At 48.6% G+C, this 23470-nt stretch overlaps 1 long non-coding RNA gene across 1 annotated transcript; it reads left to right on the top strand.

Annotated features, from left to right (window-relative positions):
• Positions 1-17473: 17473 nt before the first annotated feature.
• On the top strand, positions 17474-23008 carry LOC309634328. Its single transcript, XR_014247986.1, has 2 exons — positions 17474-22002; positions 22323-23008. It is a non-coding gene; the product is annotated as an uncharacterized lncRNA (long non-coding RNA).
• Positions 23009-23470: the final 462 nt, after the last annotated feature.

Below are 23470 nucleotides of genomic sequence, written 5' to 3'. Positions count from 1 at the left end.
TTACGATGTCAGACTCACCAAAGCATACACTTTAGAAACAGAGAGTAGACTTTAGCATCCAGAGTCCCACTCTCTCAGATTTCTTGAGTCACAGAATTAGAACAGCTTAGACTCCCAAATTCCCACAATCAGAGTGTCAGGGGGTCTGCAAACCACAGGAGGGGTGCGTTTTAGACCCACAGACCCTGAGAAGCACGGACTCCGGGTATCACAGATGCTGGACCCCGGGCATGTGTTACACCCACAGGGGCTCATGTGAGGCCTGCTGGGAGCTCAGGGCATGGCAGGGGAGCAGGCGAGGGGTGAGGAGTGGGCAATGAGCCTGCCCAGGACTGGCCCAGCAGGTTGGACTTGGAGCTACAGCCCTGAGCTGTGTCTAAAAGGAGGTAGGGACCTCTCTCTCTATTTGGATGATAGAAGTCAAGCCCATAACTGTCTAAGAAAAAGATAGCTGCCTAAAGACAGGGGATGTCTAAGCTGGGGACACAGGCTTTACAGGAAGAAGATCTCTTGGCTGGGGCATCCTGGAAGGCTTCCTGGAGGGGGTGTGATTGGAGCTGGGCCCAGAGGGAAAGTGGGATCAGGTCCTGAGCTCATGGTTGGAGTGTAGGTCAGGGGTCAGCGAGGGAGATAACTCCATACAGAGGAGACGGCTTGAGTGCAGTGTGAGGCATGTTTGAGGAACAGTGCGTGTGTGCAGACCCTGCAGCTCAGAGAGTGGGGCAGGGAGTTGGGATTAAGAATATGAAGCTGTAAAGACCTCTCTAGATGGATTAGCATGCAGGGCTCAAGTTTGGACTTTTGATGCTACCAAATAGTATCAAATACTGGAGTATCAGTAACGTCTGGGGGAAAGAGAAATGACACAAACTCAAGTCACCATTTATTGAGCATATACTATATATCAGGCACCAACCAAGCACTTTACATACATTTCTCATTTATTTTTGTAACAGCCCCTGTGAAGTGAGGTAGGTGTTAGGACCCCCGTTTGAGAGACGAGGAAACTAAAGCTTAAAAGGATTAAAAAAAAAAAAAAAAAAGAAAAGAAAACCTCACTCTAGTTCACATGGCTGCTGAGAGGCAAGGTCAGTAAAGGCACCGGATCTCTCTGCCCCCAAAGCCTCCGCTCCCCAAGATAGCCCTGTGAGAGGCATAGACTGGAAGGGGTGAGCCTGGAGGCAGGGGGTCCCTGGGGAGCTACAAGGTGTCCACAGGGAAAAGACCAAGAGCAAACAGGCGGAAGCCGGGGGAGGGGAGGTGGGGAAAGACGTGGAGGGTAAATGGGGGTCTGGGAGCCTGAGGGCCCAGGGGACTCACAGGAGCAGAGCTGAGGACCTAACAAACATCGGGGAAGGGTCGGGGGGGGGGGGGACATGGGGAGGGCTGGGTCACGTTGGTCACCAGAGTGAGCCTCCGATGGACAGGCTGGGTGTCCTGGTCTCCTTCTGCTGAGGCCCCGCCAGGTCCCAGGGAAAAGCCAAGGAGGAAACCCGAGCTGCGGTTGACAAACTCTGCCGCTGATCAATTGTTGATCCTCAGGAGGGCTAATTAGCTGTTGCATAAGCTATCACTACAGGTAATGACCGTCTGCATAAACACTCAGGGATGCTGAGAGGGCCCAGCGGGTCACAGGAGGAACCTGGAACCATCCCCAGACCCAAGGAGGACAGGGACTTCGGAGTCAGGCAAAGCCGGGTCCCTGTCTTGGTTGCAGCCAGTCACCAGCTCTGGGACTTTGCGCTTAACCTGGCTGAGCTCAGCCTCCACGTGTGTAAATCAGGACTAATAACAGTATCAACCTGAAAGAATTAATAGGATGAAATGAGAGCATTTATAGACAGTGCCTGCTTCCTGACACGGGGAGGGTCTAGAATGCCAGGCCCTCTTCTTCTCCCTCCCAGGCTCCCTCCTGCCCCCCGCCCCTCCTCCCAGCACAGCACAGATGTCACACTCTCCCCACACCCACTGGGCATCATTTCTGGGACCAGCACTCAGCTCTCCATGAGCACTCTTATACAACCCTGTGAAGTGGGATTTTATTATTAGTCTCATTTCATAAATGAGAAAACAGACTCAGAGCAGTGGTATCAAACCACACAGCTGGTGAGGGACAGTGTGGGACTGAAACCCAGGCCTGTGGGACTCCAACGCCCTGCGGTATTTGCTTTACCAGCTCAGGTGCGGCCCAGGCTGGCCCCTTCTCTCCCAGCAGGGCTGCCTGGGGTCCGGCAGACCCGCCTGGCTGTGCTCAAGCAGGTGGCTGACCGGGGCTGGTCAAGCTAACTCCTCCTGCCTCCACCTGCTCTGGACCAACCCCCCACTTTCCCAAGTAGACACGGCTTCAGGGTCTCCCCAGGTGCAGATGGCACCACGTGGGGTCACGGGCCCTTCAAACAGGCGATTTACGAGCCTGTCACATAGATCTGTATGAGCTACACCAGGATCCATGTTAATGCCTCCCTGACTAAGATTATGCCCCTGAGCAGCTCCTTCCCCTTGGAGAGACCTGGGGCTCTGTCCTGTCAATTACCCAGTGTGGTGTCAGCTCACGCGGGGCTCTGGGGGAGGCAGGACAGGACTGTGGGCTCCGCCAGGCTGGCCATGAACTCGCGTCTCCTTTAAGAGCCAGGCTCTAAAGTTCCGACTCTGCCACTTAACCTCTCTGCACCTCAGTTTCCTCATTTGAAAAATGGAAATAATAACAGCACTGGCTCATGTGGTTGTCATGTGGACCAAGTTAACATACATAAAGAGCTGAGGACAAGGCCCCCAGCACGTGCCTTAAACAATCAGTGTGTGGAAGTTACAGTTAGTACCTTAAATGCCCCGTTCCTCCCCACCCACCCCATCTCCTCTGCTCTCACCGCATCCCACCTCCACCACCCACACCTTGCTCCTGGAACCCTGCCCTCAGTCTTCATGGGCACCGGCTCAGAGGCCTCGGGGTGAGACCCCAGGGATGGTTGCATTTCTCAGGGGCCTCTGGAAACCTGAGCAGTTTTTGAGGCCCACAGGGACGCTTAGAGAAGCTAAGTTACTCACCAGCTACTGAAGATCAGGACCCCAGGATACATTAACTGTTAGATGACTGAATCCTTCTCCCAGGGGCCACAGGATCTCAGCTAGAGCCTACCACTGGGATTGCCGGCTATGGAACGGAAGCCCTCATCTGCCACAAGTAGACCCCCACCCTATGGGTCTGCCCACCCTCTACCTGCCTGACCACCTCCTGCCAGCCTGCAGAGAGACTGTGCATTCATTCATTCAGCAATTCTTAAGGGAGATAAGAGATGAAAGTAAATAAAGCACTCCTTGTCCTCTACAATTTTATAGCCTGTTTCTTCCACTGATGCATCCTGGAATCATGACTTTCACTAGCTGGTCTGAAGGTCAGGGTGGAGGAACTGGGTTGGACCTCAAGAAGCACTTCTTTGTGGGGAGGGGCAGTGCGGTACAGTGGTTACAGGCACAGACTCTGAGGATGACAGATCTAGGATTGCATCTCAGCTCTAAGCCTCACCAGCTGTGTGTCCTCAGGCAAGTAACTTAACCTCCCTGAGCATCATGTTCCTCACCTGGAAAGTGAAGATAATAGTGTCTACCTTGCAGGCCCTCAGGGTTAATTGAGACATGGCAAGGGAGGAGCCTGGCACAAGGTGAGCGCTCACTTCAGAGCAGCCTTTATTCTCTTGGAGGGAGTTGGGCTTTGGGGAAAGAACCAGGCAAATCTCAACTCCACTCCTTCTGCCTCATTTGACCTCTCTGAGCCTCAGTTTCCTCATCAGTGAAATGAGGAAAACACAGCCTGACCCTTGGGAGGGGATTGGGGGAGGAGCTGGAGAAGGAGGAGGTGAATCGATTTGGACCCTGAAGGTCCAAACCCAACACTACCCTCCGCCACGGGAACTGTCAGCTCCTCCTCCCCCGCCTCCTCCTCCATATCCACCTTGGTGTTGGGGTCGCATGAAGGGTGGGGTGGGGGAGACGTGCAGAAATGAAGTCTCAGTCATGCCCTGATCCAGCGTTTGATGCCTCAGTTCCCTGCCAAGTGTTGCCCAGTGTCTGGGGACCCCTCTAGTGATGGGGAGCTCACCACCCCCTGGACTGGGTGGCAAGAATCCCAGGGCACCAGAGGGGACGCGGCAAGGAGCCCTGAGCTGCTGCAGCCTCCAGGCACCAGCCCTGCAGGGCGCAGCCGGCCCAGGGCCACATCCTGAAAGGTATCCCCAGCGTCACAGGAGCAGTTTTCCCCAGTAACTCCAGGTACTACAGGAGAGAGGGACTCTGTGTGTTAGAGAGACAGTCATAAAAATATTTTTTAAATGATAAAGAAAAGGGAAATCTAAAGTCTCCTGGGAAAAGACAGGACCCATTTTTCAATTTCTCTTTGAATCATCTGAAAAAAATTACACCTTAACCACAGTGGCTCTTTATTGATTCAGGGAGTAACAGAGCTATTAGCCCAGGACCTTCAAGGCAGGGCCCGGAGAGCAGAGACCTCGGCCCCCGCTGTGATGTCCAGGGCTCAGCGGGCACCACGTGCAGGGAACACGCTGCTCTGGGAGCCACCTCCAGCTCTGCCTGAGCTCGCTGTGTGGCCTTGGGAAATCCTACTCCCTCTCTGGGCCTCTTCTCCTCCTTGTTCCTGAAGGGTGGGACCAAGGGGTCTCTGTAATTTATCCAGATCTGAGCTGATGTTCAGGATCTAGAATGGCCAAGGGGGCGAGAAGGGGCAGACCAGAGATGGGATGGAAGGGTGTAGACAGGAAAGACCAGAGGAACAGCCTGGGTGACCATGAGCTTCCCCCAAACCTGGCTCCCAGATCCTGACTGCTCTGGAGACTTCACCCTCCACCAGGAACCCTGGGGGCATCCTCGACCCCTCCCTGCAGCCCACATCAAATGCACCTCCAGTTTCATCTCCCCAAACCGCTGCCATCATCCTCTCTCTCCAACTCCATGGCCTCTTGCCACCCCAACACCTGCCATCATCTCCCATCTGGACCTTTTCTCAGCCTCCTCCCAGCCTCCTGCCCACTGTCCTCTCCTGACCAGAGGCTGCAATGAGCAATTCACCACAGTAATCCACTCAGGCCTCCTGAGTTCTGGCCTTTCCCCCGTGCTCTCAGGAGGAGGACAGAACTGCTCCCCGTGGCCGACCTGGTCCAGTGGGGCCCGGCCCAGCCCCCCACCTCCAGCCTCACCTACTTCCTCCTTTCCCATCACACCTCCACTCAGGCCCGGAATTCACCCCCCTCCCACTGCAGGTTCTTTGCACGCACTGTTCCCATGGCCTGGAGCACACCTCCTCCCCATCTCTCCAGAGTTTCCCCTCCTCGCCCCTCAGACCTCCTCAGGGAAGCCTTCCTCGACCTTCCTGCCAATGTCAAACCCGGGCACAGGCTCCCGAGCCCTGGGAACCTCGTCCTGGGCACACTGGTCACAGGGCAGGTTCCAGGTCATTTGGGGACTGTCTGTGCCCCCACTGGGCTGTGAGCTCAGGGCTGGGGAGTGTCATTGTTTCGTTCACTGCTGTAGCCCCCGGAACAGGGCCTGGCACATCGTAGGTGCTCAGTAAATACTGGTGGGAGGAAGGCATGGAGGGAGAAGAATCGGTGGAGTTCGCTCTGTTCAGAGAAGGTGCCTGGAAAACAGAACAGAGACACAGGACTAAAGGAGGGAGGACCAGGGGCTCCCGAGCCACAGCCGGGGACTCAGGAGATGTCATCTCCAGCCAGGAGCCCCTGAGGCTGAGTCAGGGGACAGAGGATGAGAGTTACTCTGGGAAGCCCCAGATGGAGGCCCGAGAGGCAGGAGGGCCAGGAGGGACACAGTCTCCCCGGAGGAACATGGTCTCCACTCAAGGCTCCCATCTGTGGGAAGAACCGCCACTCTGACCACATCCCTCCCCTGCTCCCGAACCATCCATGGTTCCCAGCGCTGCCTGCTCAACCCACCTTCCCCGCCTCACCTCCCTCCATTTGTCCCCACAGGCCCTGGGCCTGGTCCCTAATCTACCACTTTCTTCAGCTCAAGTGTCACCTCTTCCAGGAGGCCTTCTCTGGTTCCCTTTGCTGCTTGTCCCTCCTCCATTCCCAGAAAACCCAGCTGATGTCCCTCCTACAGAGCTTGTTTCAGTCTCACCACTAGATCGTGAGCTATTGGAGGTGACAGAAGGTTTTATTCTTCTCTCCCTCACCCTGGCACACAGCCCGGCATGCAGTGGCTCTCAAACTGGGCTGGACAAATGAATGAATGAATGAATGAATGAATGAACATTACTAGCCTCCATTTATTCAGGACCTGCTGTGTACCAGGCACCGTGCTAACATTTTACAAGCATCATTTCATTTAATCCTCCCTACAACCCCTTGTAGAGTGTACTGGTATATGCCCATAGTACAGACAGGGAAACTGAGGCTTGGGGGGTTGGGTCACTCACCAAGGTCACACAGCAAGTAAACTGAGGCAGTAGAACCTCCCTGCTCAGCTCCATCCGATGCCTCTTGCTCTCCTCCTGAGCTGAGCCCACAGTTCATGGTCACATCCAGGGCTTCCCTGCCAATCCCTCCACTCAGTGAGGACCCACGATGGCTGCTTTGGCTGAAAGTCATGATCACAAACACCCAGCCTCAGTTCAACAAAGAAGGACCTGCCTTTTCCCAGTGCATGTGCAGGCGTGAGTGTGTCACCTAGGGACGCCTGCATAAGTGACAGGTACGTCCATAAGAGACCCCTCAGTCCTACCCACGGACTCTCTCCATGCTTATCGTAGGCAGAGACCCCTGTCCTCTCCCCTCCAGGGGCTGGCAGCCCTCCCAGGCCCATGTGGGTGCTGGCAGCTCCCTCTGTATTGTTCCGGGAACGTTACCTATAGATCATGAAGTCTGAGGCTGTAATGCCAGGGTCATTTGTATATCTCCAGTGAGCCAGAGGCCACAGGGCTGTTCAGATCCCAGAAATTCTGGAGAGGGGAGGAAAATACGCAGATGAAAACAGAGGGAGCACAGAGGAAATAGGACGTGCCAGGGAGATTAATCCACTGCTCAGACATGAAAGAAATATGTTTACTTATATTTTATTGCATCTCATTGGAATGTACACGTCATACTTAGCTGCTTGCAAGCCTCAGATTACCCAGAGAGAAAGCGAAATGAAAGACAAGAGAATAAAAACATGGACAAAAAAAGCTCCTGAAATTGGAATCATTAAGAGAGAGAAATAAAAGCCAGACTTGAGACAAAAGCAGTCACTTGGCGCCAGGGCCCTCTCAGCACTGACACCAGGTCCCCAAGGCCACAGAGCCCAGTGCCAGCTGCCCACCAGCCCTGCAGTCCTGACCACTGGCATCAGGGTAAGTCCCAGGCCAGATCAGGAAGCTCTGCTGTCCTAGAGCTGCTCCCTACTTGCTATGTGACCAGGGCAGGTCACTGCCCCTCTCTAAGCCTCATTCCCCAAGGATGAAATAAGAGGCCTGGACCAGACACCTTCAGAGGCAATGGGAGGAGGGGGGAGTGGTCAAAATAAAAGCCCTTCCTGGGGCTCAGGGAACCCCGCAGACAGCCCCTGTTATGAGCTGAATTGTGCGCCCCCCCATTCATATATTGAAGCCCTATCTAATCTCCAATTTGACTATACTTGGAGATGGGCTTTTAAGGAGGTAATTAAGGTTAAATGAGGTCATAAGGGTGGGGCCCTAATCCAATAAGACGGGTGTCCTTCTAAAAAGAAGAAGAGACACCGGGGTGTACACACAGAGAAAAGGCCATGTGAGGACCCAGAGAGAAGGCAGCCATCTGCGACCCAGAGAGAAGGCGGCCGTCCGCGACCCAGAGAGAGAGGCCTCAGGAGAAATGACCCTGCCAGCACCTTGATCTTGGACTTCTAACCTCCAGAACTATAAGAAAATAAAATTCTGTTGTCTAAGCCACCCAGTCTGGTAGCCTGTTATGGCAGCCCTAGCTGACTAATACACCCCAATAAGACCCACTGATAGATCTGAACCAACGGTACCCAGTAATCAGGATGACATGCTGAGGGCAGGTGGAGAGAGGTGGATGTTAGTACATTTTCCTGACCCTTATGCACCTTCTGTCTCCACCAGCATCCCAGCCCCTGTGCCGTCTGTGCTTCCCCCATCAAAATTGCACCCAGGAAAGGCCCTGAAATCCCCTCTCACTGCAGAGTGATTGGCTGAGGAGGAGGAAGGAGTAGGCGCCTGGTCCCCCAGGGCAACAACTTCCGTTTTCTAACAAATGGGCACTAAGAATCTCAGGCATCAAAGAGGGAAGACCTTGGTGGAAGGGAACCCTCCAGCTTCCTGGCCACTGATTCTGCCCACCCTCAAGGCCAGAAAATCATGGGGGATGCAAGGAGCTCAGAAGGGACTGTTAGTGGAATGTCCAGCTGCTGCTGCTGGTGTGTGTGTATGTGTGTTTTGAGAGACACAGAGACACAGACAGAGGGAGGGACCAGTACCTCAGTAATAACACAGAGTTAGAGGCGACTCAGACACCTTTTTATCCCTGGTACCAATGATGAAGTCTCCTCAGCTGCCCAGAGCAAGAATGAGGCTCCCAGTCAGGCTCTGGAGACACAGTCAAGAACGAGACACAGCCCTGGCCCAGAAGGGCCGACAGCCTGGCTGAGGCCCCACTATGTCAGAACATGGTGACCACTGGGGACACAGGAATACAGACGTGAACAAAACACAAAGATCTCTGCCTTCATGGCCAACCGTAGCCAACGTTTATTGAGCATTTACTGCATTCTGAGCACCATACTAAGCCCTTTGCAGGACTGATCTACGAATCAGGTATTATCGCTGTCCTCATTTTACAGAGGAGGAAATTAAAGTTAAGCATCTTGTCCCCATGTCCCACCCTGTAAGTAAGTGCTGGCACCGGGATTCAGATCCAGGTTGGTCTGATCCAGTTGGTTTTCTAAACACAACATTATTAGTACTAATAGAAGCACCATTATTATCTCATTAGCACTATTAAGACAGACATCCCCATTAGCCTGGAATCACCAGATCACGATGATAGTTGCTGGTGCTTACTGAGCTGGGTCAACCAGGTGCCCCTTGCTGTGCTCAGCCTTTTACATCAGCATCACATTAGAGAGCCTGGGAGGTGGGACTTTCCTTACTCCTGTTGCATACATGAGGAAACTGAGACCCAGAGACACTAAGGTATGTGAATATCCCAGCAACTAGTGAGTGGCTGAGCAGGGATTTGCATCTAAGAGTAGCTCCAAAGCCCTTAATTGAGGTCGAGAGAGGTTAAGCAACTGAAGTAATTAAACCCACACTATCGACACTTGCACAGCCAGACATCTTAAGGTGGCCAATTAGACAATGTTCTGATGTCAGCATGTACAATCCCTTCTTCTTGCTGCCAAGTACCATGCCCTTGATACCCTTGTATCAGTCCCTCCCTGAGCCATAGGAGTTAGCACATGCTGATATTCTCAAAAATGGAGCGAGGGTGTCTGTTGCAAACATCACTGAGTTATTTGAAATAGCTGGAAGCGTAAAGCTTTATTTTTGAAAGCCATGTCAAAACACTCCTAGGGTTGGGGTGGGTGAGCAGAACCAGAAAAAGGGACGCAGTCACAAGTATACCAGTCCAGGAAGCCTCTGTGTGCCCATGAGCCTGAGACTCTACTCTCCTAACAGAGACACCAGGGCGGCCAGAAAGCACCCGTAGGAGGACCTGCCAAAGTCCAGCTCCCCACAGCAGGCACTGGGAAGCCCCTGACACCCTATCAGGCAGCCACAGAAGGAACTAGTGGGAACCATGGCAGCACCAGATAAACCAAGCAGACCACAGTGACTCTGATAACTAAGCTGCCACCGGGACCACAGCCCACAGCTGTAGGTCAAGAACCCATGTGCCAATCCCAGGGTGATTGCCTGCTAAAATACAAGATTTAAATAGGGAGGGCCTAGACTCCTCTGGATGATATAGCCACTGCAATAAGGCAACAAAAATAAATATAAGGCACATGGATTTGAAAGAAAGAAATAAAACTGTCTCTATTTGGAGATGGTATGAGTCTCTTCGTAGAAAATCACAAGGAATCCACTAAAACAAACAAACAAACAAAAAAAAAACCTTCCCAGAACTGAGTTCAGCAAGCTCACAGTATAAAAGATCAACACACAGAAGTTAACTGTATTTACTAACAATGTATTTACTAACTGTATGTACTAACAATGAACATGTGGAAACTGAAATTTAAAACACAATGACATTTACAGTCTCCAAAGGAAATGAAATATTTAGCTTACACTTAACAAAGCATATATGAGATCTGCATGCTGCAAATTACTGTAAAGAGCTTGGAAGTTATCATTCCCATCCTCACAATAAGAAAAAAAGCCGGGAAAACTGAAAATCATCAATCATCTTCTTAGATCCATCAGAGAATTGAGGTCACAGACAAACTGGTGCCCTGAAACCTGGAAAGGCAAGAGGATACCTAGAATCACAGCTTACCAAGGACCGAAGCCCTTAACTGGAGCCAGCAACTGTAGGAGCACTTTAAACTCAACATGATGAATTGCTGAGGTCTCATTGTCGACTAGCTTGGGAGCTAAAAACTCCAAGAAGTCAAGTCTTAAGGGGGACTCCCACAGTTTTGTGAGTTTAACCTCCAGGAGCCCCATAAGGTTTTCATTGTGAAGACAGGATAATTCAGATGCACTGAAAGACTGAGACATAATTCTAGGACTGTAGAATGTTTCCCCTCCCCGCACAACGCCACTTCAATGAGGCTCCTGTATAATAACGTAGCTAAAAGGACTTCAAGCCTCAGACCCTATTTAAGGAGACTCTAGGAAAAGTCAAGACAACAAGGAGACAAAAACAAGGACACTGGAGGAAATTTTAGCCTCTGATACTGGGACTACAGCAAATGTAAACACAGCCTAACTCCTAGCCAGATAAACATAAAACCTCCCATTAAATGCTGATTTACCTGGGTCCCTTTGACCTGACACATCATGTCTGGCTATCAATAATAAATTTCAATTAAAGGCAAAAAACACAGTCTGAAGAGATAAAGTAAGTATCCCAAGGAGGAGGGTATACAGGCATCCCCACTGAGGTATTGATGTTGTTTTTACAATAAAATAAGTCCAAATGCTCTCACCCTGATGTGAGGACAAGTGATACAGGATTCTCATTAGAAAGGGCATCAAGAAATATTTCAATATGGTAATCAATGGACGCTCATGAAAAGAATTACCAGCTGAATAATGAGGAAGGGCAAGTCAATAGAACTGAGAAAATATGGAGGAGAGAAGCCACAACTCACTCCCTGGTTACGGGGTCAGAGACACCAAATTGATTAAACAATGACACTGAATTATGAGGAAACAGGCAACTTCTTAACAAAGACAGAAAACAACTAATGGGATAACGAATGATCCTCAAAGAGCATCAGAGCCTGCAGCCATCTGAGCATTTTCTAACCACATAAATGATTCCTAAAGGCCCCACCTCTGTCCTGATTGAGTGTTGGGGCTAGACCCTCAGCCAGGTCCCACCCTCACCATGCTCTCTGAGCTCAGTCTCCCCAATGCTTTCTCTGGACCAGAGGCCAGTCCGTCCTGCCCACCTCTCCACCCTCAATGTGTAGTCCACCCCTTCCAGGAAGTCTCCCCTGATTACTCCAGGCCCCAGTCACTCAACCTCTGACCTCAGTCTAAACAGCAGTACGCCCTGAACCATGTGCTGATATTTAGTAAGAGTGTGGGTAGTGGCTTTTTCTTGCAGGTAAGAACTTGGACTCTGGAGTCAGGAAGACCTGGGTTCACATCCCAGTTTTCTGTATGACCTTAACCAAGCTGTTACCAGCTCAGCCTCAGTTCTCTCATCTGTGAGGTGAGGGTTATGATTTCCACCTCTCAGCAGATTTAATGAAATGCAGAATTTAAAGTGTTGTCATGATGCCTGACACTTAGGCAGTGCCCAAGAAATGTTGGTCATGGTTATAACCGCACCTAACAGTGTACAGAGCACAGCCAGATCTGTTAGGGTCAAGTTCTCTCTCCCATAGAAGGTGACCACGTCTGGCATTTCTACGGCACTTTAAAATTGGCAGAGCCCATTCACGCCTTTTGTCTGTGGGGAACCTCAGATCCCCAGAGAGCAGGCAAGAGTGTGAGTCTGGGGCCAGAATCTCTGGGTTCAAATCCTGCCTCCACCACCTCCTAGTTACCCTGTGCAAGTTCTTTCCCCTGTTTGACCTTCAGTTTCCTCACCTGTAAACTGGGGCTAACAATGCTATCTCTTTGTAGGATTGTTATAAGGTCTGTACATGTAAAGCATGTAGGACAGTGCCTGGCCTGTAAAAGTCCCTCCATCATGTCTGAGATCTTTATCATCCTCCCCATTTTACAGATGAGCAAACTGAGGTTCTGAGAGGCTAAGTCATGTGTCCAGGACCACACAGACGACGGCTGTCAGAGCCAGCTCTTTAACTCAGATCCATAGTGTCTGGACCCGCATCCCACCTACCATGTGTCAAGGGCTGTGCCCTTTACGCCTCATCTCATCCCACAGCTGTCCTCGGAGGGTAGTCTCCTCATCTCCCATTTCACAGGTGAGGGAACTGAGGTCCGGGGTGCTCATGGAACTGGCCCAAGGTCCCACAGCCAGTAAGGGAAGAATTCCCCAGAATTCAGACCCAGGGCTCCCTGTTCCCAAACCCGCAGTGAAGGCGGTTTCCTCCTCCCTTCCTTGTTCCCAGGCTGCAGGACAACCGATGGGCCCCAGCTGAGGGGAGGGGGCTGCAGGGACAGGGGACCAGCTGGGGCCTCTAGGGACGGCAGGCTGGGCAGCCACCCCCGGGGCTCCGGAGATCGCCCGAGTTCCGAACTTTGACTGCCGGAAACTCTGCAGACTTCAATCCTTTGCAAAGCCAGAGCCTCCTCTGAGAGCGGGAAGGAGAGGGGAGAAGGACCCACTTTCTCTCCATCCTCTCCCTTTGGCATCTGCAGAGCTGTGCACGTGCATCAGAAGAAGAAGGTACATCTCCAAGGGCTCCAGCATGAACCCCACACGGATGGATTTTTCTGAGCCTCATTATCTTTCCCTCCCAAGGTCAGAGGTGATGTCAATAACTTCCTGCCCACTGCCTGGCGCAGATCTGTGGCGAGGCCGTACGCCTGTTTTAGGAGCTGTAAATCCATCCTCCCTTCCTTCCCCTAGAAATCAATTGGAAACTTGGTTGCTAAATCCATCTAAATCCAGTAGTTCGTGAGTCAAAGGCCTCTTCTGGGCTCAGGCTCAGCTGTCCAAGGCTCCATCTCCCCAGACCAGGTTCTATCCAGGGTCAGGGGAGCCGCGGGACCCACCGAGGCCAGGCCCAGAGAAGACCCCCAAAACCAGGTGGCAGTTGCTGCCCCAGCCTGCGTTGGCCCTCACCAAGCCACCCAGGAGTGGGTGCTCTCACCAACCAGGCCGAGAAAAATTCCCAACAAGTCTGCAGGGAGAGAATCCACCTGGTACCAGAACTTCACCCTCAGGCATATAACAAGCCCTTGTCAAGCACCTGCTCCAGAGAACACCCTGGTTCTGAAGTGGCCCAAGCACTTGACTCGGAGTCCCATCACTTTACAAAGCCCGAGGGCTTAAGGCAGCATCTCCTCCAGGTGGGGAGGCGGGAAGTGGAGCCTACTTCCAACCCCTCTTCCCTGCGGCTCTAGAGAGCTGTGTGGTGCTGCAAGCAGCGGGGGCTGAAGGTGGGGGGCCCTCCTGTGCGCAGGGCACGTGCACGACCTGCCTGAGGTCACACAGGGAGTGAGGCGCAGAGCTGGACTGAACCCAGGTCCACCGGCTTCCCGAGCTAATGCCCTTAACACTCAGGCGGCAGTCTGCGGATTCCCAGAAGAGGGTGGGGTGTGCGGAGGATTGGGAGGGCCAGGCCTGAGAGCCCCAAAGTCCCGAAACACTCCTTGCTCCCCGCAAGTGGTGGGGGCACGTCTCGAAGCTTCTACTCCTCGCAGCGGCAGCTAGCGCCAGTAAACTACTCCTGGTAATGGAGATGTTTGCTTGGGGAATTAGGGAAGCAGTAAACAGAAGCCGGAGTAATTAACCACGGACTGTGGATGTGCTCAGCCTTTCAATGCTGCCACCCCTGCAGTGGCTTCCCCTGCAGTGAGGTGATACCACTGGGTGGCGTTTGTCTGCTGAGGTGAGCAAATGAGAATCAGAGTCATAGCCATGGAGAGTCAGGGGATGTTTGGGAGACCACTTAGTATCATCCCCTCCTTGGCCAGAGAGGGAAAGCAAGGCCCTGAGAGGGAGAGACAGCTGCCCAAGGACACACAGCTGTCCTTGACGGCATAGATGGAGCTCATGCCCTGCTCACTGTGAGTGCAGCTGGATCATCAACCCAACTTTGTGGTGTCCCTTTGCCCTGACCTCGCCTTTGTAAATAGTCCATTTATTAAACTCTCCTCAGAAGCAGCTCGAGCCATAAACCAGTAGGAACGCTTCATGGTGATTTTGAGGAACTGCAGGCTGAGGGAGGACTAGCTGGGGAGTGAGAAGCCCAAGAAAGGATGAGGAGCCAACACGCTTACTAGAAAAGCTAACATCCAAAACGCTGACCATACCGAACGCTAGCAAGGATGCTGAGCGACAGGAAGTCTTCACTTATTGCTGATGGGAATGCAAAACGCACAGCCACCTTGGAAGACAGTGTGGCGGTTACTCACAAAGCTCAACATAGTCTTAACCTTATGATCCAGCAATCACACTCCTAAGTGTTTACCCAATGCTTTGAAAATTTACGTTCACACAAAAATCTGCACATGAATATTTATAGCTGCTTTATTCACAATCACCAAAGCCCGGAAACAATCGAGGTATCCTTAAATAGATAACTGAGTAAATAGAATGTGGTACATACACATAATGGAATATTATTCAGTGATAAAAAGAAATGAGCTCTCAAGCTATAAAAAGATATAGATGAAACTTAAAGGCATGTCACTAAGTGAAAGAAGCCTGTCTGAAAAGGCTATATAATGTGCTTCTAATTACACGACATTCTAGAAAAGACAAAACTACTAAGACAGTAAAAAGATCATCTAGCGGTTGCACAGGTTGGATAGATGAAGGACAGGGTATATTTTAGGATGTTGAAATTATTCTGTATGATACTGTAATGGTGGATACATGCCATTGTGCATTTATCAGAACCCATAGGACTTTACAGCACAAAGAGTAAGTCTTAGTGTATACAGATCTTTAAAACATCATGTAGGTAGTCAGAGAATCTAACTGTATTGCAAATGTAGGAAACAACCTGAGTAAAGAGAGTGGAGGGGAAAAGGGCTGACCTAAGTAGCTTTGGAAATGAGTGGATTCTGTAAGACTAGGATAAAAGGAACTGCACATAAGAACTGTGTGCCGGTGGATAAAGTTGCTTCCCAAGGGGATACCAATTAACAATTCTGATACGCCATGCCTGTATGTATACTCTGGAATTGAACAATTAAGTAGATGAATGAGGGACTGTGGGAGCCAGATTTCTCACTGTTAGAGTGGGAATTTATATATAAGCAAGGGGAGGAGGCTGGAATGATTCATGAGGTTATGGATTAGAGTTGGAAACGTCAGCCTGAACTCTGTGTTGCTTAATATCAATACTGACAGCTGTGTATAGAAATATTTTTGGACATGTGTATATAAATCAGTTAGCATACATCCGTATAGCTCTTTGCTCTATTAGTTGAGAGGGCCTAAAAGAAATGACACCCCAGTCACAATAAAGCACAATTAATGGCCAGATCTTGGTCCCTCATATCATTCTCCAATGAAACAAACCAGGATTCCTTAAAGAAATGGCTGATTCTAGGACGGGGGCAGGAAATACACAAAACAATCCTGGAGCAGATTGTAGGGCCAGAAAATAGGGAAGTGCCCCACAAAGCTACAACAATAACAAAAAGCCAGGCTTCCCTGGTGGCGCAGTGGTTGAGAATCTGCCTGCCAATGCAGGGGACACGGGTTCTAGCCCTGGTCTGGGAGGATCCCACATGCCACGGAGCAACTGGGCCCGTGAGCCACAATTACTGAGCCTGCGCGTCTGGAGCCTGTGCTCCGCAACGAGAGAGGCCGCGACGGTGAGAGGCCCGCGCACCGCGATGAAGAGTGGCCCCCGCTTGCTGCAACTAGAGAAAGCCCTCGCACAGAAACAAAGACCCAACACAGCCATAAATAGATAAATAATAAATAAATAAATGAAACCCAAAAAAGTTTAAAAAAAATAAAAATAAAAATAACAAAAAGCCACATTGATGGCGGTATGACAAAGGGACACAGGAGCCAACTGAAAGAGTTCCCAATGGTCAAAGTTAGAACAATTTGAACAGCAAAATAAAGTAGTATTGGAATAGAACCCAAAGAATACAATAAATATCCATGAGTTCAGGCCGATATAAATGATTGAATAAGTTAATAAATTAATATATTTATTTATGTATTATGTTTTATTAATTTAATAAATTAATAAATTATTCATGGGAGACAAATCTGCCATGAAGAATTCCAAGTAATTTATGTAGATATTCTGCCCTCTTGGAGGGGTAGCGTGGCTCCTACTCACGTGTGGGCTGCACATAATGAGTTCCTTGCAAAGAGCAGAGCATGGAAATGCATGTGGCGGGGAAGAGTAACTTCACAGGAAAACCTGGCAAACATCGCCTTAGGCAGGTGATCAAGGTCAACACCAACAGTGATAAATCATGTTGATAATATGTACCTTGGCAAGGCGTGATGAAAATGAGACTTTGTGGTCATCCTTCCAAAAATTCACAGCCCCAGTCTAATCATGAGGAAAACATCGGGCAAATTCCAATAAAAGGACATCCAAAAATAAATTTGACCAGTATTCCTCAAAAATGTCAAGGTCATCAAAACCAAGGAAAGTCTGAGAAACTGTCACAGCCAAGCCTTAAGGAGGCATGATGATTAAACATAACGTGGCATCCTGGACGGGATTCTGGACCAGAAAAAGGACATTAGGTAAAAACTAAGAAAATCTGAATAAAGTAAACTTTAGTTGATCATGCTGTCCTAATGTTGGTTTATTAATTGTAACAAATATCCCAAAGTGATATAAGGTGTTAATAGTAGGGGAAATTGGGTGCAGGATATGTAATGAGTCTCTATACTACCTTCTCAATTTTTCAGCAAATCTAAAACTGTTCTAAACAGTAAATTCTATTTTAAAAGAAAAAATAGCTAAAGCTAAAGAAAAAATGAATATTCTCAACACTCCACAAAGAACTATTTTTGACATTTCGATTTCCTTGCTTCCAGTACTCTTTGTTTTGAGCTTATAATTAAGTGTCCTGGCGTGTTCTTGGTTATGGTTTTGTCTTTTAACGTTATGGTTTTGAGCAATCACTCAAAACCATAACTCATAACACTCATAACAACCATGTTGTTATGAGTGTAACCTCATAGCCTATCTCACAGCTGTTTTTGTTCACGGTGGAACATTCTGCCAAGTGGACTATCTTGAGTTTAGTAACTGAACTCCTCGTGTTGGGTTGATTGGGTTGTTCTCAAATTTTTGCTATTATAAGTAAGCCTAGAGACACAAGCTTCCAGAAAGGGATAGATGGGAGTGCGCAAGCCTCATTTTTTTTTTTTCAAAAAATACCTAATGAATATGCTACCAGTTCACTGAACAGGCAGAATCTGATGGGGCACAAACAGGAATAGCATCAATTCCCCCAGCCCTGCTTCAAACAGGCTCCCTCTGAGCCCCCTACTCACCCCCAACGGGCACCATAGTTGCTTCAACCTTGAACTCACCTTCAGCTGTAACAGCATCTTGTGGAATTAAGGCCTGCCCACTTATCAGCATGAAAAGATCCAGTCAGGTCCCCCCGTCTCCAGCTCAGGACCCACCAGGGTTCAGAGACCCCAGCTGGAGAAAGTGTTGTGGAGGTGGAGTAGGGGGGCTTTTCGTTCCCTCCCCTTTTCCCCCTAGGATCCTGGCAGAGGACGGGACGACCTTAGGGAAAAGGGGAGCCATTTTACACTTGGCTGACGCTGTCTGTGGTCCTCCCCCAGCTGTGGAGGCCCCGGGCACAGTGGGCGTGCACATGCCAGTTCTCTCCTGTGGCACAGATAGATGTGGTCATTGGAGCTACACAGTTCCGTGACAGAGGGCATGCTATGTGGCTTATCTTTTGTGTGCCACCCGGAACCCGAAGGTCTTCCTTGCTCAGTCCACCCACTGCTGGGATCCCCTTCCCCCCAGGAAGGGCTCCCAATGAGATTATTCAAGGCTCAGTGAAAGTCTGTGTCTTCCACGTGTGTCTTACTCCACTTGGGGCTGCTATAACAAAAGTATCATAGACTGAGTGGCTTATAAACAACAGAAGCTTACTTATGACTGTTCAAGAGGCTGGGAAGTCCAAGCTCAAGGTGCCGGCAGATTTGGTGTCTGGTAAGAGCCCTCTTCCAGGTTCATAACAGTCGTCTTCTCTTTGTGAGCTCACACGGCAGAAGAGGCAAGGGATCTCTCTGTGTCTCTTTTAGAAGGACACTAATCCCGTTCATGAGGCTCCACTCCCATCACCTAATCACCTAACAAAGGCCTCACCTCCTGATACCATCACACTAGGGAGTTGGTATCAACACATGAGTTTTGAGAGGAGGGGGACACATTCAATCCATAGCAACACGGTCCACAGAAAATTCCCCTCCCCTCCACTCCCCACCTGGGAGCACAGCTGCCCTTCCCTGCCCCCTCATCCATCCCTGCCCTGTTGAACAGCCCTGGCCAACTTCCAACCAACCTCAGACCTTCTGAATTCTCCAGACATGTTGATGCAGGTGACTGTATCTCCCAGCAGTCGCCACATGAGGAAACTGAGGCACAGAGAGGTTAAATCCCACATATAACACAGAGGATCAACAGAGCTCTCTGAAAAAATTTAAAAACAGAGAAGACTCTGGCAAAATTGAACAAAAATAGAGAGAGAGTGACAGCACAAATAAGCTATATAAGCAACAGAAAAGGGAAATCACCACAGAAATTGCAGAGATAATGCATGGAAATTTGTATGAACAACTGTATAATAAATTTAAAATTTTAGATTAATAGAATATATTCCTAGAAAAATATAACTACCAAAACTGACCCAAAGAGAAATTTTTTAATCTCCATAATTTTGTAACCATTAAATTGAATCAATAGTAAAAATCTTCCCACAAAGCACTTTATCCACATGGTTTTATAAGTGAGTTCTCCCAAACATTTAAGACAGAAATCATTCCAGTCTTGTGCTAATACTTTCATTTATGAGACCACAAAAGCCTTAAATCCAAAGTCAGACCAAAAATGGGAAATTATGGAGCGCACTCACTCAAAAGTGTGCATGCAGAATTGGCAAGAAAATTCCAGCAATGAATAAATTAGGTAATATATTATGACCAGGTTTGGTTTTTCCTAGGAATGTGATGCTAGTTTAGCATTAGTTGATGAATTAATGTAATTGATCACCTTAGCAGATCTTTTAAAATCATACGGTCAACTAAACAGATGCAGAAAGGGCATTTGATAAAAGTTGGCATTCATTCACAATAAAACTCTTAGCAAACTAGGAATGAAAGGAATGAAAGGGCTTCTGCCAAAAAGCCTACAGCAAACATCATATTTTGTGGTGAAATGTTGAAAGCTTTCCCTTTAAAATTAAGATCAGGGGCAAGACAATGATAGCTGCCAACATTATTAATATTCAACATGGGTGGTCTTTTCTAGAGCACTTAAAAACAAAAAGAAATGAAAAGTGTACAGGTTGGAAAGGAAAAGCAAAAACTGTCATATTTGCCTATGCTGTGTTTGCCTCTCTGGAAAACCCAAAAGAGTCCACAGATGATAAGAGAGTTTAACATATTTGCTGGATTCAAAATCAATATACAGAGATAAAGGTGCCATTTCCAAGAGAAGAGAAATTTTACAAAGTTTCTGAGGTCAATAAGAAACCTAACAAAATTTGTAAAGTTCTTTATGTAGAAGATTAATATTTGCATATGCCTGATATGAGCTTGGCATATTGTAGCACTTCACTGAATGTGTGTTTCTGTTTCCACCCTGCCCTATACCTGAGATGTTTGCATTTTCATCTTAAAGAAACACTATCGGATTTGGCAGAACAATTTGTGCAATGTTGAGTCTTACTGACCCTGTGTTCCATTAAAGATTAATATTTGCATAATGCATTTGCCAAACACCTTCACATTCATTATCTTGTGCCCAAGAGAAGGGGGTAATAATGATTGCATTTGCACTGGAGGAAAGTGACCGGCAGGGTCTAGTCAGTTTGGCGTCAGATTTTGGTCCCAGGTCTGTCCTTGTTTCTATGGCCGTGGTGTTTCACCTGCCCTGCACCTGTTTACCTGGCTTATTCACTGAGTAACTACATGGGCACTTACTGGGCCCTGTGCCAGATGAAAGAGGCACAGCGATGTGCCCGGTGGGCACGAAGCTTGTCTTCCTGGGGTTCCAGCTACTGGAAGGTCCATATCATCACACAACTGGATGGCACTGTGCTACGTAAGATGCTGAGCGCAGAGGAGGGGAGCAAGGCGGCTTCCTGGAGGAAGGGGCACTTAATTCCAAGCTTGAAAGACAAGTCATCCAGAAATCAGGAGTGGGGAGGAAGTAGAAAAGAGGAAAAAAGGCATCCAGGCCGAGTAGACAGCATGTGCTTGGAGGAGAGAGAGCTGTTAAGGAACAGGTAGAAGTTGGTCCAGGCAGAATGTAAGGTGCGCAGGCGTGGGGAGTGAGCAAGGAGATACTCAGAAGCCAGCCATTCCAGGGTCCCCGCACACTGGGCCGAAGAGTATGACCTTGACCTTAAGAGCAAGGGGCAGCCACTGAGGAGTAAACAAGGGTATGACAAAGCCAGACCTGTGCTTTAGAGGACAGAGTGGGCAGACTGGAGGGTGGGAAAGAGGAGGAGACCCTGAAGTCAGGAAGTCGGGTTGGGTCAGAGGAGAGCCTTGTATGAACCGAGAGGACCCACTCTCTGCCATTCCAGAGACCTCATAACCTCATGAGCCCACTCCCAGCATCCATCCAGACTCTGGGCTGCAGCGACAGACCCTAGTCCAGCAGCTAAGGCTTTAAAGGGGGATGGTTGGCCCCAGAGCTGGAGAAGAGGCTCAGAAGCTCTCAGGACTAAAGAAAGAACAGCCAGAGCCAGGGGCTCAGGCCACCAGACTCTCTCCTATACCATCTTTTATCTCTGCTTTTCTCTGCCTCTTTCTGGAAAGTGGCCTTCATTACTCCTACTGTACACAGGGCATGCCCCATGAGCCAGAAAGGTAGCCCCAAGCTGTTGCCAACCCCATGATCCCAAAGGCAATAGAGAACTTCCTCCAAAAGTTCCAGGAGAAAATCCCAGGGAGGAAGCCAAACAGCATATGGGAGGCATTCTGTCCGATGGCTACACTACCTCACGTATAAAAACAAACCTTCCACAGGCACTGGCAATGTCCCTAGGAGCTGTCCGAGAACACGGCTTCAGACAGGGGACTATTAGGTAAAAGGCAGACTCCTTCCATCATTTCATGCTTCCTACAGCAAACAGTCCCCTGGCACCCACGACCCAGATCTTCCCCAGCCTCCTGTGGTCTCAGACAAGACCTTGCCTGGCAAACCCTCAACCCAGCAATTCCACGTCTAGGTTTCGATACTAGAGACAAATTCCCATGGGAACACAGCAAGGCTCGCACAAGGATGTTCATTGCCGTGTAAGGATGTTCATGCAGAGGACAAAATGGAAACAACCTTAATATCCATTATAGGGAAATGGGGAATGGCGAAAGAAAAGGAGAAAGCAAAGGAAAGAGGGAGAGAGAGAGGGAGGGAGAGGGACAGAGAGGGAGAGAAGGGAAGGAAGAAAAGAGAAATAGCCAAGTATTTGAGATAAATTACTTCATTAAAACCAGTGAGGTAGGGGCTTCCCTGGTGGAGCAGTGGTTGAGAGTCTGCCTGCCAATGCAGGGGACACGGGTTCGAGCCCTGGTCTGGGAAGATCCCACATGCCGCGGAGCAACTGGGCCCGTGAGCCACAATTACTGAGCCTGCGCGTCTGGAGCTTGTGCTCCGCAACAAGAGAGGCCGCGATAGTGAGAGGCCCGCGCAACACAATGAAGAGTGGCCCCCGCTTGCCGCAACTAGAGAAAGCCCTCGCACAGAAACGAAGACCCAACACAGCCATAAATAAATAAATTTTTAAAAATGAAAAATAATAAAAAAAAAAAACTGGTAAGGTCCCTCTCTGTATACTGACATAGAAAGATGTCTATGATACTGGTAAATTATTAAAAAGCTAGATGCACAAATACATATAATATGATAACTTTTATCTGTGATGTCCATTGCAGCACTATTTACAATAGCCAGGATATGGAAGCAACCTAAATCTCCATTGACAGAGGAATGGATAAAGAAGATGTGGTACATATATACAATGGAGTATTATTCAGCCATAAAAAGGAACAAAATAATGCCATTTTCAGTGACATGGATGGACCTAGAGATTGTCATACAGAGTGAAGTAAGTCAGAAAGAGAAAGAAAAATATCATGTAATATCACTTATATATGGAATCTAGAAAAAAAAGGTACAGATGAACTTATTTGTAAAGCAGAAATAGAGACATAGATGCAGAAAACAAACTTATGGTTACAAAGAGGGGAGAGAGGGTGGGATGAATTGGGAAATTCGGATTGACATATATACACTACTACATATAATATAGGTAACTAATGAGAACCTACTTATAGCACAGGGAAACCTACTCAGTGCTCTGTGATGACCTACATGGGAAGGAAATATAAAAAATAGTGGGTATATGTATATGTATAACTGATTCACTTTGCTGTACAGCAGAAACTAACAAAACATTGTAAAGCAACTATACTCCATTAAAAATTAATAAAAAAATAAAATAAAATTAAGCCTGCATATGTGTGTGGTGTATCAATGCAAAGATAAGGGTCTGTGAGGGTTCCATATCACACCCATGTCAGTGGTATGAGGCGGGATGGGCTTTGGAGGGGAGCGCAGCACAGAGGTAGTTTTTCTCTGTATGACCTGCTTGAATATGTAACAATAAGAGGGATTGGTTTAAGACTTTGGATAATTAGAAATAATTTTAAATAAATGAGAGAAAACAAAATGGCAGGAAATGTTGTTTGTAAAGGCAAATTAGGAAAAAAGTCACCTAAATACAAAAATACATCTAGAGGGAACTAAAATAAATGATGGTGCCTGTTACAACAGAACACCAGGCAGCCAGTGAAAGACAGAGATGATTTACATGGGGAGATATTCGCAAATGAAAAGCAAATTACAAATTAGTGTGTACCAAATATTCTTATGTTGTAAAAGAAAGAAAGTTTAGAATATGCATAGA

Source organism: Balaenoptera borealis (assembly GCF_965194805.1).
Source record: "Balaenoptera borealis genome assembly, chromosome: 1".
Classification (NCBI taxonomy): Eukaryota; Metazoa; Chordata; class Mammalia; order Artiodactyla; family Balaenopteridae; genus Balaenoptera; species Balaenoptera borealis.
The sequence above is the reverse complement of the archived record's forward strand: the minus strand, read 5'-3'. Positions and strand labels throughout refer to the sequence as shown.